The following is a 15,730-nucleotide window of genomic DNA, read 5'->3' on the forward strand; positions in this document are numbered from 1 at the left end:
GCCCATTTACCTCGACCGACTCATCAAGTCCCGGTCCACCTTGTTCTTCTTGTTACTAAAAAGTGACCGCTTAAGTCGCCGTCACCGCTTATTACCAAAAAAGAGCCCACCTAAGTCGCCGACGCGTTTATGTTGACCAGCTCATCAAGTCCCGGTCCACCGTGTTCTTATTATTACTGGAAAGTGCCCGATTCAGTCGACAACCGGTTTGTGTTGACCATGTCATCAAGTGCCGGTCCACCATATTATTATTATTATTACTGAAAAATGGTCGCTTAAGTCACCAACCCATTTATGTTGACCAGCTCATCAAGTCCCGATACACCGTTTCATTATTATGACTGAAAAGTGGCTGATTAAGTCGACAACCAGTTTATGATGACCACCTCATCACCAAAAAGTGCCCGCTTCAGTCGCCAACCCGTTTATGTTGAGCAACTCATCAAGTACCGGCACACCGTGTTCTTATTGTGACTGAAAAGTATCCGCTTAAGTCGACAACCCGTTTATGTCGACCACCTCAACACCAAAAAGTGACCGCTTCAGTCGACAGCCCATTTATGTCGACAAACTCATAAGTCCAGATCCATCATGTTCTTATTACTAAAAAGTGACCACTTAAGTCGCCATTTATTACCAAAAAGTGCCTGCTTTTACGTCAAAAACCCGTTTATGTTGACCAGCTCATCAAGTCCCGGTCGTCGTCAACTTAAGCGGCGACTTATGTTGAGCAATTCATCAAGTCCCGGCACATTGTTGTTACTGAAAAGTGCCCGCTTAAGTCAACAACCCGTTTATTATGATGACCACCTCTATACCAAAAAGTGCCCTCTTAAGTTGACAACCCGTTCATGGCGACCAATTCATCAAGTCCTGATCCACCATCTTCTTTGTGTTTCTAAAAAGTGGCTGCTTAAGATGACAGCCCGTTTATGTCAATCCACTCATCATGTCCCGGTCCACCATGTTCTTATTAGTCCTAAAAAGTGGCCGCTTAAGTTGACGTTGACATACACAGTCAAAGGTTTTTTCTTATCACTATCTTTAGTCGACCTCAACATACACGGTCGAACGCTTTTGTCGACCTAAAATTTGAGAAAAAAAAAATCGATCCGTTTATGTCGACATGCGTTGCAATTTTGTCAACTTTACGACAACGGGGACCACAGCGCAGTCTCGCCACACAACGTTCAAACACGCACACGGCGGCTTCAGTGGAGGCTAAAGTGTTCAGCAACAATGAGACTTAAACGCTCTGCATGTGTTCTTCGGAGGACGTAACGTATTTTAACTGAGTTTACAGTGAAGTACATGTCCCCTCAGACAAAATGACAACACAGCATTTTTAAACGTAAATGTAACCGTACATTTACACCTGCAGACGGAATCATAAGGGTACGTTTCAAGTATCCAAGTGGTGCTAATGTTAATGTCATGGAATGTCCTTGCTTTAAAGAACCTGGTAACGGAGTTAACGGAGAAAGAAAAGGGTATTTTGATTCAAATCGGATTTAGATTTAGCTTCAAAGCCCTGGCAGATGGCTGCCGGTGTTTTTTATTGTCATTTATACAGTGGCATCTTGGCATACGAGCTAAAATTTGGATGAGGAGCTGCTATTTACCGTCAGGCATGGCCGAGGACAGCTATTTGGGGGCTGGTGTCAATGTAACCATGGCTGAAGAAGAGAATGGATGTAAATAGCATTAGCAGCGCTAGCATCAGAAAAACATACGTACATTACAGCCATCTAATTGGTCTTACTTATTGTATGCATCAACATCAAATTAAAAGCACGAAATGAATACACAGCCACCATCCACCAGTACCAGCCTGAACTTTGTTTTTCAGAGTAGTACAGCGCACAAATACACACATTAGCACTCAAGAAGTCATCAAATCTTACCTATATGCATTCCCACATAGCATCAGCATTTTGGAGCAAATATGAGGTGACAGAAAAAGGGTAAAAAGACGGTATAGTAGTCTATCTGTGCAGTGTGGGACAAAGTCAAACAAAGTAGGACAAAACGCAGCTCGCATGGGATTTCGAACTGTATATTATTTTTTGAATAAAAAAAATGGCCTATATTTCCAAAACTGATATCGCTTTGCATAAAATTTGATGTAGTTGCGTATTGATTTACATCCCTACTAATAAATAAAAACATATATTTCTATCTGCGATTAATTATGAGTTAACTATGGACAACATGTGAATGTACCTTTTATGAAGTCAAATTGTGTCACAGTACACACTATTTTATACTTGACATGTTTTTATTGTCTCTTTTTTGTCGCTATTTCACAGTTATTTACCGTAATGTCTCTCCCTCTCGCTTCCTTTAGAGAAAGAAAACAGAGCATGCAGGGAGTGAATGCTCATTCAGCTGTGAAAGACACAGTGTGTGTGTGTGTGTGCGTGTGTGCGTGTGTGTGCGTGTGTGTCCACCCACTGCCAGCATGCATGCCTCTGTGCTGAACTATTGAGGTTAGCATGCATGTGTGGATGCGTGCTTGCACCCATTACGCTTAGTAGTTCCCTGCTGATGATGGCCTGTCATAGCAATAAACTCCCTCTGAAAGCCTTACAGTGAAAAGAAGAGGGAGGCTGGTGAAGGCGGGGAGAGGGGGGGTCTGGGTGATGTAGATGGCGCAAAGGCAAGGTCAAGTAGGGGTGGCGATGGGGGATAGTGCAGGAGAGCCAGACAGGATATAGGAAGGAAGAATTAGGTGCACAGTTGGGAGAGAGTAAAATACTTGGATTAGCAAAGAGAGAGATGAAGAGATTGAGAAGAGGCAGCTTGTGTAATCTTGGCCTCTAAAAATCAGCCGGCTACTTCTGTGGTCACAGGATGAGATTATATCTCAGGGATTGACGGCAGAGAAATAGTGATACGGGGACACTGATAATGAAAGATATTGAGGGCTGAGGGCTTAAGACAATGGCTGTTTATAAAACACAAGCACAAAGGACGAATAATCCCCTTTCAAAGATCTCTTCATTTAGTCCGCGTGGAACAAATTGAACGCGGGAAGCAAATGTAGGGAAACGCACGCAGAGAAACACCGTTTGTCTCAGTCCCTCGCTTCAGCTGTCTGAGAGTAACCTGTAATAATAAGCTCAGTGCACAACAAAGTACACCGACGACTTCAGTGATGTATGCAAATTGAATAGAAATGAGGGAAAATAGGCTACAGATCCCAAAATAGCAGAACAAACATGACAGAATAATGAATTTAAATTGGTAGGGGTGCACTGTGTATAATGTGCCGTGCATTATTTATCCAAGAGTGCAGCCATTTAACACCACCGCGTTCCAGCCACAGCTCTCCCAAAACAATCAATAAACAAACAACCACGTTTATGGTGAGGGCTAAAGTCGCATATATTTGCTTTGGTAGCCGTAATACTTCACGCGAAATGCAGTCTCGCACCACATTTAGCACGGCGGGTTTACAGGTAAGTAAGTGGTTCTTATTTGCCCAACAAAAGCAACCAATCTTTTGCTTGCTAGCAACTATTTACCACATACGACAGAGGCGGTAAATAGGATTTATTACTTTTTCCTTGCATGTATTTTCGTGTGGAAATATGTGTCTCTTCTCAAATAAGGGGGGCGGTGCCCCACTGTCGGGATGTGGTGAGGTGTCAGGAGGTCCCTGAGTGAAGTTGTCTCCGATCACTTCGTTCACCTCTGTTGACAATCCGGTGATTGCACGCAGAACGCTGGTGCCAGCAAGTGATGCGGTGGTTTGTACTGACCAATATCAGGTTTTCAATAGCATTTCAATTTGGGGGAGGCGTGGAAAAAACTCACAAATCCAAAATAATGCACAAATAATGCATTTCACTTCAGGGCAGTTGTTAAGCCATGAAAACGGCCACAAGGCGGCAGGAGTGCATTTGATAAGAGCTTGGCATGGAAAAAACACACATGACAGCAAGGAGGAAGTGAGAGAGCATGGAGGAGTGTAGCGTGCAGAACGTTACACACTGTAGGGAAATTGCATGCACACACACGCATACACACATTTCAGTTCCAAATGTGAACAATGTAAATAGTTCATGGTGTCATATTTGTAAATAAATTGTTATTCTGATGTAAAACAACCCCTGTTTGGTGTTGTTTATGTTGGTGTAGTTGTTTAGATATTTGAGCTGTCACAAGAGCAAAAAATATTTGTGTCAAAGTGAGCTTTTCACAAACAGCTGCTTTTGTCCCTATTTTAGTCAGGAACTGATATTTTCCTGAAATGTACCTATGTTCTACTGGTGATTACTGGAGAATGGAAAACCGTAGAAATAAACTTTTTTTTCCCCTGATGAAAGACGGTCTAATCTTTCTTTTGAAAGATCAAAATCGTCTAAAATGGCCAGAACTGAAGGTGTTGTCTTTTGAAAAATGGCTGGGATTGAATGAGTTAAAGGCAAAAATCCTTTTATTTATTGACGCAATACATCTTTGGACAGCAACAAAGACGGATGTACTGTAGCTTTGCTAACTCTTCCAAAGGGATCTCAGCCTCTGCACACATTCAAACTTTGTTCGGCGGTCCATGAACGCACCATGGTTGCTGACGCTAAAGTGAAACTTCTACAGTGGCTGGTCCCTCGCTTTGGACACCCCTGCTCTCGCTATTCTCATCTGACATCAGACTTGCATAATAGTTTTTCTGCTTAGAGGTTACATTTTTTTTTTTTTAAGGAAGTGATTTGATCATTTTTAGGATACGGATGTACAATTAGAAATGCAGGGAAACGGCGCTGCTCTTTGGGGAACGTTGTCAAATACTCTGCGGCATTGTGAGTACGGCAAAGAAAGCAAAGCCTTCCTGAAGACTCTCTCAGCTAAATCAATAAAGTTGTAATTAGAAAACCCAAAAGACGGAAGCTACGGTGAACAGCATTTGAGTGGTCTGACAGTATTTTGTGGAGAAATATGGTTGGTACCCATGCGGGGAAAGAGTAAACGTACGGGTGAAATTATTGAACCCTTCAGGATTAAACGAGTGATATGATTGCATGCTAACTACACACACACACACACACACACACACACTTGCTAGAACACATCTACACTTGATAAAATGAATATATTGATTTTTCCTCCCATAACATCACACTACGGTGTTGAAAGGTATAAACGAGCGGAAAAATCCCTGCAGGGACCACGACGGACCAGCACGGGATGCGCTGCCATGGTAACCCCTAGCCAAATGGAGCTATCAGAGTAGGGACACTAAAGATATTCTTGGAAACTTCAAGAATATCTAGAATATATCTAGAATATTTAGCAAAGAAGCCATGAGTGAGAGAGGATCTGAGAGAGATTCGGGAATTGTATCGTTTGCTTGAATCTGTCAAATAAATCGAAGACAATGAATCAGAAATCCCCCAGATTCTTTTATTCTAACGGCTGCGAAATGAGTCGATGGGTCTCTCGGACAGTTTCCCACTCAACTCCAAAACAGGAGTATATACAAGCGATTGTAATGCCAGCTCTGGAGAGAGTGATTAGCTGCCAATGAAGGTCCAATCGGACCCGATCTCAGGAGAGGAACGCCGTTCCAAGCTCTTTTATGGCTTCTGTCAGACATGTGGTACAATGCGTGTAAAACGGCACTTTTTTAGATGTTGGGATATTTTTTTTAAACTGGCTCCAGCCCATATCAGACAAAGGTTAAAATAGCGGCATATCTACAAATTATGTGTGCGTGTGTGTGTGCACGCAGACAAAAACAACAAAGTGCATCTTTGTAGTGAAAGGTCTTCTGAGCGTGTTATGTGTTATATAAACAGTGTGGAAAAATATTCCATTCCTAACCGGAACAACAGGCTTTTATCGCAGGTTTGAATGACCTCACAACAGGCACAAATGTTACCTAATAAATAATCATAATAAAAATAAAACCCCAGACTTTTCCGTGACCCACGGAAAGGTGAAACTGAACCCCCGCCGTCACTTCCTGTCCATTTCTCCTCTCATGTCCCACAGGGAAGCCAATGACCTGCGTCATGTTTCTGCTACCAACAAGTCTTCAACATGTCTTGTTCAAAGCATAGGGAAAATATTCCATTCCTATAGATAATAGGTCTGCTTTCATGGATGGCTAAATTAATTGGTGCAGCTCAGATTTTTTGGAATACATTGGTCCCTCGTTTATTGCAGTTAATTGGTTCCAGACCCGACCGTGATAAGTGTATTTCCGTAAAGTAGGATTCAATATTAACAATATTAGAGCCCTCAAGACATGAAATAACACCCCTATAGTCACCTTTACATTTGTATTGCCCCATATAGTAGATATAATCAGAGAAAGTAAGACATATTAGACATAAATAAGATAACAGACTCACACGTTAGCAATTCCTTGTTGTTTTTTCTGGATTAAATGGATTTAAATGGCTTTACACTGGTTTTACCCAACAGAGTAGACGAAATAAGAGTAAATGAGCCAAGTAAGATAAATAAAACTCCTGCTAGAGCGGTGTCACAGGAAATGTGTTCTCTAGGGAACCTTTGTGAGGAGTCTAGTGCCTGTCTCACCAAACACTGATACCTAGTGGTCAATGTAGGACACTACAATCACATTTACAATGCTTTTTCTGCCTGGTATTTGTATTTTACTTTCTTTAGTTAGATCATTGCGCTGTATTCAACCACGAACCCGTGATCATTAATTAATTAATTAATAGAGCTCCTGCGTATATTGGTATCAGTTGATATCGGTAAGAATGCCAATATCGAGCACCTCTATAATTTACAAAGAGGGTTGAATAATAACATCCTTTTATTATAGTTGCATTTTTAAATACTCAGGACCCAGTTTGCAGCAAGAATGAAGTAATAGTGGTCCACACAAGTGCTCTAAAACAGTGGTTCTCTCGGCAGTAAGAGACGGTAACACCTGACACTTTGTGTGTACGCTCGACTAGGAATGTCCGTGGGGACGTGCGTGAAAATGCTGCTTTGTCACATGATAACGAGTGTATTTTCATTCATGTACATGTTTGCTAGGTAGATTACTTGCATCGCATTTATACTGAGTGTTGGACCACCTCGAGTCATAAGACGGCTTCGAATGTAAAGTCCAACTTTAAGCCTTTCAAACTCACAGATCGGAGTTTCAGGAAAGATAAAAGATGAGTCGGATATAAATTCACTTAAATATCTGTCTGCAGATGAAATTTAATTCAAATCTGATGGTGCGAAATATGTTACTTTTGGGCAGGAATTGTTGTGTGCATGCAATTTGTACTGTATTGTGGCGTTCCGATTGGCTGTAGACCATTGTCAATCAATCTCCTTTGTACAGGACTGCCTGTTTCCTGTTGTGCATCGTGAATGAAGGCAGAAGTTACGCGGCTGTGGGGCGCCTGGAAAACTGTAAATGAATCTTCGCTTCGTCGAGGGCGACGAGGAGGAATATGTTTTAACAAGGATACAAAAATGCTACAGCCTAACGGCGCCAGGAGAGGCCACGATCAGAGGAGCGAGTCACTTCATTTCTTGTGTCCAATTTCGTAAGTTGATCATTAAAATTCGAACGAAATTTGAACAAGAGAGAAATGTGATTAAAATATTAGTGCCTGTCTGAGAAAGTGTATGAAGTTGATGTTGAGGGGTTTTACAGCCTTAAAACACATAAGAATTGTACAAAAATATAGTTGGCTCTATTGGGAACCTCTCCCCATGATAAATGAGGGAACACTGTAAAAAGCCAATATTGGACATCCCTACAACAACAGTGAACAGTGAAGCATACAAGCGTATTCAAGAGTGAAATTGCATGCGGAGGACGACAAATTCATACATGTTGACAGGTCTGCACGAATATTGAAAGTCATCCGTGCCTCTCACCCCCCCCGACAGTTCACCGCAACCCCCCCAGGGGGGCCTGCCACACTATTTAAAGTGCACTGCTCTAAAACCATTCCCACTTAGCCTCACATCTTCAAACAATGACTCTTCAGCAAATTACACAAGACCTCTCCATCATTTTGACGGATGGTCAGCTCCGACTGGGAAGAATGACTGGCATTTGTCCCGGATTGGATCTACCGTATCAGCCCATCTCCACACCTGTGCCCCTGTCGCTGAAAGAAGAAGGAAACCGATCAATTTGCTGGATCGATGGCTTTAAAGATTTCGCCTAAGCACTTTTCCGTCCTTAACAAGCTGCCATTCACCACTGGCTGCCCGGACACACATTATTTAACAGCAGACTTGCTGCCTTCCAACTATTTGTGGGGAAAGTGAAGCGCTCCCTGTCGAGAGATGTCTGTTTGTGTTGGGATGCTGAGAACAGGAGTCGGAGCTCTCAATCGGTGAGGAGGAAAAAAACCACCCACTTGCAGAGGATGCGGCACAGCAGTTGGTTAAGGGTCGCTCTTGTTCTAAGTCGTACACGACGGTGATGATGCGACACCACACAGCACACCAATGAATGTGACTTCTGGCTCCAGCTATAGATAGTCCTGTTTTGTTTGACACGGACTGCCTTTCCTCCACTGGCAGCGCGCTGAATGGAGGCTTGGCATTTGAAAGGAAGCAGAGAGATTTGCTGGCGGATTAATCCTTTCATTAGGGAAAGTGAGAAGTTAATTGCGGCGGCAGCTGCATCGCTGGTGTTTACACGAGTGACGCTTTTTACGCCGTGCCTTTAAAGAGACAAAAAGCAATTAGCAGAACGAAAAAAAAAAACACGCAGGGCGATCTTGCCGCGATGAATTCAACTCAAATTGGACTTTCTTCCTCGACACGGATTTGTCATCGACAGCTGTGTTGGCTGGCGGCGTGCGGTCTTTGGTGGGTGAATCGTCACACAACAAAGATGAAACACTCGACGTGCGCTGAAGAGTTGCCGGGGAGAACGATCAAAGGTGAGCCAGAGTTGTGATTTCAAGCTGTTGATGAGACTGAGGAGAGCGCGGGGAGGCGAGGGAAGGGGGTAAAGTCGGGTGTGTTGATACACTGAGGAGTGACAACTTCAACAGAAAAAGGAGCCTGCCAGGAAACAATTTTGAGATAGAGACCTAAGTTTCACAATGAAAACTTGAACGGCACTCAGGAGACAGCAGATGTCTGCCAAGGCCCGACTTCTAACAAATGCTGTATTGTCCTTGTCTTCTTCTTGTCCTTCTTGCATGATGGAGGATGACGTCAGTCGTTACGAAAGGACAATGCCGTCCATTCTTCCCTGCAGTCACTCAAACTACAAAAAAAATATGAAACGTTTATGACGGGTTCATCCTTGGCCAAAGTGTTTCATAAACGTTGCACTCAGTAGAAGTCATTGCAATGGCAGTTGCTGTAGTAGAGGGTAGACCTCCACCAAGGCAAACAATCCTACCTTGGATCGCATCCCGTAAAAGAAGCCATGCATCAACCCATCCGTTTTCTATGCCGCTTATCAGGCCACACCCTGGACTGCTACACCGTCATTGGCTCCTACAGCGCTCACATTCTGCATAAGACTTGCACTTTTTGGAGCATTTTGTGAAGTTATTTTTTCTCTTCAGCCTTTTGACCGTGTTGCTATCGGGGAAGTAGTCAATGATCACGCAATTAAAAAAGGTTTTCTAATTGTATTTTAAAAAAAATAATCCTTGCCACGTCGTCACGCCCGACTAGAAAGTGAAACTTAAGCTTGTGTGCCTGGAAAGTGAAAGTCCAGTTTGTTAGAGAGACTGGCTCAAACCGGTTCTAAATGTGCTGATAGCGTGTCTGTGTACTGTCTTCTCCTCTCAGCACTTTTCCATGGGCTATCTGTGAGTGTTGTGCAACTCTAATTGTGCTGTGTGAGTGTGTCAAGATGCTATTAGACTGAAAATGCACTGCGCTAATAGATTGATTCCAAAACGTGTAATGATAATAATAATATCTAGCAGTTTTAATCTAATTACCGTTCGTTTTTCCCCTTCTTGCAGCTTGTTTGGTCAAATCGAACAGTCCAAGACCATAGAGAGCAGCGCCCTTCCAACCTTTCCGAGCCAACGGACCCGATCATTTCTGTCAAACTGCTTAACGTCTTGTTCACCTCTCGTTAAACTTGTCTCTTCTTTTTCAAAACCGCCACTCCTGATTGCATGCACCCAACTATGACTCTTTTGATGTACTGAATTTAGTGAAAATCGTGCTAAAAACAATGATGGTAGTGTTTATGACAATAGGTTTTCCTTGAATTTTCCATCCATATGATTTGCTTCATGCTTGTTGAAAAGCTCAGACCGCTGAAGAAGACGCCAACATAACTAACATGCCGACGAGGGCGTGTTAGGCCACGATGGCTGAGTGGTTACCATGCTGGCCCCACAAACAGGAACAACTGGAGCACCTCTGTGCAGAACCCGCACGTTCCCCCTGTGGGAGTTCTGTGTCCTCTGGCTTCCTTCCACATTCAAACTCCATGCATGATAGCTTAAGTGGAGATTCTAAAAAACGCCATTCTACTTAAATCTAGCTACTGTATGTGATTAAGAACAACTTGCTTCTTTTTGGACTCATTCTAGTCCTAAAAGTCACAAGAACAATTTTCTTGTTCTATCCCGGAGAATTGACAGAATTGTTTGCTTGGAATATGAAAAGCTGTCTCATCGTCTCATCTGGGCTTCTTTCAAGGATGTGTGTTTTTGCGGCGTGTGCATCTATGAGAAGATGCACTGCGCTAATAGACTGCATCTAAAAGTGCAATAATAATAATAACAACAACAACGACATCTAGCAAAACTGGAAATCGTGAAAGGTGTGGGGTCTGCAAGTGGAAAGAAAAGACGGGCAAGCAACACGGTGGCGGCGGGGAGGACAAAGAGACGCGCGCTAACACTCACTGTTAGAGCTGATCAATTTCCCATCCCCTCAATAATAGATGTGACGAGCACTGAGGGCTGTTATCTGTCAGGCTTGACTGACCGAAATACAATCCCCAGTGGGAGCACACACACACACACACACACACACACACACACACACACACCTGTGAGCTCACAAACACACAAATATTAGATTTCCCACACACTCCACTTACTTGTTTCATTACTTGGAAGCTAACCTTGGAGAGCATGGCGGCAAAAGAGAAAAAGAATAGAATTTAATACAAGATTCTCCCCCCTCGTGTCATCTTGGTGGTCACACACTGATGCACACTCATTCATCAACTGAAATCCATTTCACATGCAATCAACGTAAAGCGCGCGTCTTTCTCTCTCCCCAGCGCCGCGTCCTTGTAATATCTACCCCTCTATCTTTCCCAATAAAAAGCACACACACCCAACTTTCCAAGCATTAAATGGTGCACGCATTAACACACTCAGGACCGTCAGGGCGCTGGCGGGAGCACGGCGGGACAGTTGGAGGTGAGCATGTGGGGGACGTCTCATCGACTCAGCGCACGCAACGCGATGGGGCTGAGCCGTCAGGGCCCCCCCGTGTGGCTCTACACCCAGATGTGTCACGCCGCCACATCGTCACACGTTTTGCTTGATCTCCAGCTGTTAACGCCGCATATGCACGAGGGCTGCGCGTCTGCGGCTCCAGATCGGAAGAGTATCTGTTCGTGCGCACACTTTGGTCTTCGTGACGTTCTCCGTGCAGCATGTGTCACCACCGTTTCAACGCATTCAAAGAACAGAGCGGTGGGATTTGTTAATGACGACAAGTTGGGACAACAACTGAAGACGTGTCAGCCTGACGCAATCAAAGGAGGAGAAAAATGGATGCACGTATCACGTCCAATATTAGGGCCGCACAGTGGAGAATGGGAGACATTTCAGCAGCTCAGTTGAGAACAAACCATGTCGGCCTTGAACGTGTTCACAGATTAATAACCAGGAAATTCATGAGCTGCTTTGCAGGAGTCATCTTCATCATCGCCACGACCCACGTGTACCTGAACAGAAGGCGATGGCGATGAAGCGTCTCATGATGCCGGCACCTCCGTCACCAAACGCACAATATCATGAATTTCTAATGTTATTCACAGGAGAGGTGGCAGCAGGCAGTTTCACCGAGATGACATCTGTGTTAATTTGGTGTTAGTAAGGAACCGAATATCAACCGATGTTGGCCTCGACGCGCCATAGGAGCAGCTGTAGGTTTGGAGGTGGTGCAATAATGAGGCGCATCATCCCAATATATTTAGGTAGAATATCGATATACGATATGTATCCCGATATCTTTTCCCCACCTATTGGGTTTAGACAAAGTCAAAGCCAAATATGTGTGCAAAGTTGTTTTATTAAAATGTAAAGGAATAGCCGCTGAAATAAAATAGTCCATTCTATTTTTTAAATAAATGTAGAAAAAGTGAAATATAATCTTCAGTCTTAATCAGGCTGCACTCACGGTAGTCCCTCTGCAGCCGGGTTAGCGCCGCTAGCGCTTCCATTTTGTTGGCGAGAGATCTCGCGTTCCCCATGACGACAGACGGTAAACATGGTTTCTACCGTCTTTTTCCGCTGTCGGCGCCTCTCCCCCGCCGTGTCTCCGCGGGGTGTGTGGCTCAAAGCTAACAGCTGCTCCCGAGTGTAAACAAGCGAGAGGCGAGCTACGAACGTTACAATATGAACATCCCTAGCCGCACGCTCGCTTAAAGGGTCAGTGTGGCACAAAAAACAAGAAGAAAGTACGAATAAAGCGCTATTAAACACTAAAAACGCAGCGGAAAATACGGAGCCGCTGTAACCATCTTGAAACATGAGACCTCCGCGTCAAATCCAGTCTGTATCGATATGAACGATATGCTTGTTTTCGATATCGTGCATAAAAGTAATAAAAATATACCTTGGAAAGCATTACTATTATTTTTTTTATATTTTTGCACTATATAGTTTATATAAAAATAAATTATTTCAAATATTTATAAATATAATTTTTGTATTTTTTTAATGAAGAAATAAATACTTTTTTTCCGCAAAAAAGGATCTTGTTTTTTCTGCCCAAAAGAGGTCATTCGTAAATGCTAAATACGTGATAAATCAGGTCAAATGGTTTTTTTCCCCATCAAGCATTGAGAGTTTGCACTTTGCCGTGAGACACAAAAGTGAAACTTCTGCATAACTTCCTCCGACGCTGCCAAGTCATACTCGAGCGCTCGTGTTGGCGGAGGGTTGAGTCTGACAGTCACCCGTTACGGTTTGTCAATAAACCTTCAAAAAGGCAAGAGTATGAGCATGCACTTGATCGCTTTTGGACTCTCTCTTTGCCCTTTTGGTATCGCTACGCTGCGACATTGTTACTAAAGACAGACACACACTACCAGTCCGTTTTTGCAAATAAGCTATTGCTCAATTTATATGCAAAAATGCCTTTTAAATTGTGTGATTCCGTCAAATGTTTTACTCTAGTATTTATATGTTTATGTCAATGATTGATTTGTTTTCTTGAAGGTCTCCACTTGTTATTCCTGTTTATTATAAACTATTCATTCCTATTTGATCAATTTTATTCCGTTGGAATCCTATGATACCAAAGGTAAATGCCATGATATCATGGATTTTTACAATTATCAAGCCGATCCAATCTGTTCAAAAGTCTGCTAACCGTCCACCGTCTATGTCGGACTGTCCTGGCGCTAATCTGAGATCTGTGCTTCCGTCGCAGCAGGCGGACAGGAACTTGTCCCTGAGACGTGCTATAGGCAGATGTGCCCACCCTGAACAGAAGTCGTTTTACATGACTGGCCACTCCGTGGGCGATATCTACTGCTACCCGTCTGTCTGCAGAGTGTACTGAATCCTGATAAGGTGCTGTGATGCACTCCAGGGTTTTCGTGCAACGTCTGTCAGTGAAACCCAGTATAGTCGGTTGATCGGCATGTGGACGACTGACAAGAAATTACTATTACTGAAAAGTAATCGATCCGCACATAAACGTATCAATTTGTGACCTTCCTGCTAGCTTGTAACTATTAGACACGATTCCACTCCAGGACCCGCCACCTTGTCTCTTCAATTACCACTGCTCACTCACAACGCAACCAGCGTTAAGCCCAGAATATGCCTTACACACTTACTAAACCCTTTTAAAAACAACAAAAAGACGGAATGGGAGTCACGTTGTAGCCACTCACAGCACACAACTACTGTATGGTGCGTTCAAGGATTGCCGAACAAAGTGGGAAATGTCAGTGCTTGATGAAAAAACATGAGTGAAGCATGAAGACATGAACAGTGGTACATTGTACCTGTGTTATCAACTGCTTAGGAATGATCACTGCTTATGGTGAATGAGACGTGTTTGCTGCAGGAAAAACGGGATATTTTCACAAATAAAACAAAAAAAAGATACATAACCCCTCGTTTATCGCGGTTCCAGACCCCACCGTGATATGTGAATTTTCGCCAAGTATGACTCTATTTATAAATGTAGTATTTTCATAGTTAGAGCATAAAAAAAATATTTTTGACCTTCTAAATATGGTTTTTAACATTATTAGAGCCCTCTAGACATGAAATAATACCCCTATGGTCACCTTTACACTCCTATTACCCAATATAGTAGACATAAGACATACAAGACATAAAAAACGTGTTTACAACCTTACATACAGTTTTTAACGTTAGAGCACTCTAGACATCGAATAACACCCCTATAATCCCCTTTACACTCCTATTACCCAAGATAATAGACATAATAAGACATTAAAAAACGTGTTTACAACCTTGCATATACAGTACGGTTTTTCAAGATTCAAGACTTTTATTGTCATATGCACAGTAAAATTAATATTATTAGAGCCCTCTACACATGAAACAATACCCCTTTGGTCACCTTTACACTCCAATATAGTAGACATAAGACATAAAATACATAAAAAAAACTTGTTTACAACCTTTTTGTAAGATTAGAGCACTGGAGACATGAAACAACATCCCTGTAGTCACCTGTACACTTCTATTTCCCATTATAGTGGACATAATAAGAGAAAATAAGATATATAAGGCAAAAAAATGGCATCTTTTCTCGTTGCTTTGTTTCTTTCTCATAGGACGACTTTTTTCGTTTATCAACTTTACGCAATTTTTTTCTCCTAATATTATGACTTTACGTTCTTAATGTTTCGTCTTTATTCTTGATGATTACTATTCTTTTTTCTATTTTTGCTGTTTTCTTGTTTAATGTTTAGAAAGGGCCAATAAAAAAAAAAATGTAAATGGTGGGCCGCAGTTTAGACAACCCCCCCTGTAAGACAACCCCCGCTGTAAGACAAAAAGGGAAAATATTAGCTTTTTTTCCCCACATTGTGGCAAAAAGTTCCAACCTCTTATCAAGTTTAACTGAAAATGTGGACAACGATGTGTGGTTTAACTTTAAATGATGGCTATCTGTCAAGCATCCATGTACGGGACAGTATGTCCCAGTTTGCCCTGTGGGAAGTTCCGACATCTTTCAAATGATGTCCCCATTCATGAGTGTGCCTCCTCTACTGCCGATTGGTTGATTCTTTTATCTCGCATTAAAAAAAATAAAATACATTTTTTTTTAAATCCGCTTCAGGCACAGTGCCAAACCCAGCGGCTGGTAGAAGAAGTCTGACACGAGTGTTTATTCATCCCATCTATGGAGGACCTGGCATGCTAGCCATGTTAGCTCATCAGCTACTGACGTGAAACAGCAGGATGTCCCGCAGGGATTTGCTATTACTACTTCTGAGTGCACTACGTGACATTTTCTGAGTGATTTACTTCCTGCGTGTGAGAATCACTGACTCATTTCGGCTAAATGTATT

General features: G+C 42.7%; 1 protein-coding gene across 9 annotated transcripts in view; it reads right to left on the reverse strand.

Moving 5' to 3' along the window:
* LOC129171762 (cadherin-1) overlaps positions 1–15,730 on the reverse strand; it is a 303,014-nt gene that overhangs the window by 261,087 nt on the left and 26,197 nt on the right. For 5 of the 9 annotated variants that reach the window (XR_008566831.1, XM_054760803.1, XM_054760739.1 and 2 more), the window contains exon 2: positions 11,030–11,053. The exons of 2 other annotated variants lie outside the window; for them this stretch is intronic. The gene's annotated coding sequence lies outside the window, so the exon portion shown is untranslated. The remainder of the gene's footprint in view (positions 1–11,029; positions 11,054–15,730) is intronic. 2 more of the 9 variants (XM_054760784.1, XM_054760756.1) reach the window with 1 other exon arrangement.

Source organism: Dunckerocampus dactyliophorus, chromosome 2, assembly GCF_027744805.1.
Source record: "Dunckerocampus dactyliophorus isolate RoL2022-P2 chromosome 2, RoL_Ddac_1.1, whole genome shotgun sequence".
Taxonomy (NCBI): Eukaryota; Metazoa; Chordata; class Actinopteri; order Syngnathiformes; family Syngnathidae; genus Dunckerocampus; species Dunckerocampus dactyliophorus.